The sequence below is a fragment of the Littorina saxatilis genome, linkage group LG2 (genome assembly GCF_037325665.1).
Source record: "Littorina saxatilis isolate snail1 linkage group LG2, US_GU_Lsax_2.0, whole genome shotgun sequence".
Classification (NCBI taxonomy): Eukaryota; Metazoa; Mollusca; class Gastropoda; order Littorinimorpha; family Littorinidae; genus Littorina; species Littorina saxatilis.
In genome coordinates, this window is record NC_090246.1 from 24,789,025 (window position 1) to 24,791,524 (window position 2,500).

The following is a 2,500-nucleotide window of genomic DNA, read 5'->3' on the forward strand; positions in this document are numbered from 1 at the left end:
TTTGATTTGGAAATTGTGGCTGTATAAGCTTCTTTCAGTTTTTGTGATGACACCCTTCGCTCGATTTTTTTTATGTAAAGGGAAGCAACCGGTCGCTCTCATTGTGTCCAATTCACTTCTTAAAAGTACTTTTCTTGTGTTTGATGTGTCTCTCACTACAATCGCAGTCGGCTATATACGTATTGTATGTGTATTCTTGTTTTCATGAGTGCATGCTGAAATGCATCACTCACGTACGCAAAAATCGTGCACCTCATCCTCGGAAGAAGCAAAAGCGCTGCAAGAGATCTGGCCGACTTCTCAAGCGTTGGCAGAGCTCGGGGAGTACTGCTTGGTTGGAAAGTCTGAAGGAACAGCCCCTGTTTGGATCTAGAAAAATACCATGGATCATCAATATTCTGGTCGACCTAATTGTCATCATTATTGTTGTTGTCGCCGTGTCTATCGTCGCCGCCGCCGTCACCATCATTTGTCTTTGCAGTTACCAACGTTCCTACTGATGCTGTTTTCGTCGTCATTATAGTTGTCATCGTTATTGTCGTACCGATGTTCTTAGCATCATTTGTTTTATCCTCATCGTCATCCTCATCATCATCATCATCATCATCATCATCATCATCATCATCATCATCGTCGTCGTCGTCGTCATCATCATCATCGCCGTCGTCGTCGTCGTCATCGTCGTCATCGTCATCGTCATTATCGTCATCGTCATCGTCATCATCATCATCATCACCATCATCATCATCATCATCATCATCATCATCATCATCATCATCATCATCATCAATAACAAGAACGTCGTCGTCAACGTCGTCGTCGTCAACGTCATAGTCGCTCAAATCAAATGCCGTGCTGTCCTGTCTACATCTTTACGTTCCCATGATTGTCAGCATGGCATACTGACGTGTGGAAAACAAAAAAATGCAGATTAAAACAAATTCTTAATCCTTTCATTGATTTTATTCGTAAACAGAGCCAGATCAAGTTTGAAAGGTGTGTGGGTCATTTTGTCGTGCCGATAGCTTCTTGGTCCAAGCCTTCCAAGATTCAAACGTAATTATCACAAAAATAGTAAACGTCTTTATTGGCAGTTACAGCATTGCAACAGGAATAATAATGAACATCTTTCCCGGATTATTAAGAAAGCAAGCCCTTAGTTTGTCTTGGTCATTTTTAACGAGAGAAACAAAAAGGTCCAGGCCTGACCGTTATTATTCTTATTAGGTCACCCACATTAAAATCAGTCCTGGCTGGTCAAAAAGGGCATGATGATAGCGACAAACAACACAATACACCGACTCACCTGAAGTACAGTCAGTCTCGGTCACCTGGCCTAGACCACCAGACCTCTGGAACCAGTTTTTGAAATCGGGTTCACTATTACTCCATTGGCTGATCAGCTGCTGAAGCTGCCTCACAAAAGGGTTATTCATGACGTCCGAACCTCCACCTCTTCGCTGCCCTCGACCACCACCACCGAATAGACTTCTCCCGATCTGACGATAGCGACTGCGCCCGGCGTTGCCGTGACCATCTCCATTTCCTTGACCAGACTGACCACCTCTACCAAACTGACCTGGAATCGCCGGACCAAACTGACCATTCCTACCTATTTGGCCGAACTGATATCCTTGGCCCCGTCGACTGCCGGGTTGACGACCTCGACTTTGTCCACCTCGTGGTCCAATCGGACCGCCAGAACCACCCGATAGGTGACCTCGATTCCCTGGATTAGCTGGACTGCCTTCTCTGCCTCCTTCGGATGCTTGGGCTTTGAAGCTTCCCAATACACTCTGAGCATCGCATCCAAGTCGTGTCACTGTGCAAATCTCGTTTACTATTAACAACGCGAACAGAGTAAAGAGCGCAGTGTTTTTCACTTCAGTCATCATTCTCAATGTTTGCCCTCTGTTTGAAAGCTAGCCTTGTTTGTAAGTGTTTGTCTTTTTCTCTCTGTCTTTTTCAGTATATCATTCTGGTTCTCTTTCTTTTTCCTCTCTCTTCCTATGTCTGTTCGCTTTCTTTTCTCGTGTTTTGTTTTTATGGGACCCTTTACTCAAATATCCGTGGTAACTCGGAATGCTTCCTCCCAAAAGTGTAAACCGAATTAGATCCTCACCTTAAAAATGGGCTTATATATACCCAGTCATCCCAGACGGCACACTCATTAGTTTGACGAAAAATGTTACACAACTACAAAATAAAGTGGCCTTTAGCACGCGAGGATGTGAAATGACACAAGTGAATCAAGTACTCCTCGCTTGTCATTGTCTCTGTCAGCGCCCTCTTGCTTTCTTTATTTGGTGTTTAACGTCGTTTTCAACCACGAAGGTTATATCGCGACGGGGGAAAGGGGGGAGATGGGATAGGGGAAAGGGGGGAGATGGGATAGAGCCACTTGTTAAGTGTTTCATGTTCACAAAAGCACTAATCAAAAATTTGCTCCAGGGGCTTGCAATGTAGTACAATATATGACCTCATTGGGAGAATGCAAGTT

General features: G+C 44.4%; 1 long non-coding RNA gene across 2 annotated transcripts in view; it reads right to left on the reverse strand.

The window, feature by feature from the left end:
• Positions 1-2,223, reverse strand: part of LOC138958559 (uncharacterized) — a 4,409-nt gene extending 2,186 nt beyond the window's left edge. The window contains exons 1-2 of one of the 2 annotated variants that reach the window (XR_011453434.1): positions 1,307-2,223; positions 234-369 (exon numbers count right to left, since the gene is read on the reverse strand). This is a non-coding gene — a long non-coding RNA (uncharacterized lncRNA). The remainder of the gene's footprint in view (positions 1-233; positions 370-1,306) is intronic. The other variant, XR_011453433.1, reaches the window with a different exon arrangement.
• Between the last annotated feature and the right edge of the window lie 277 nt (positions 2,224-2,500).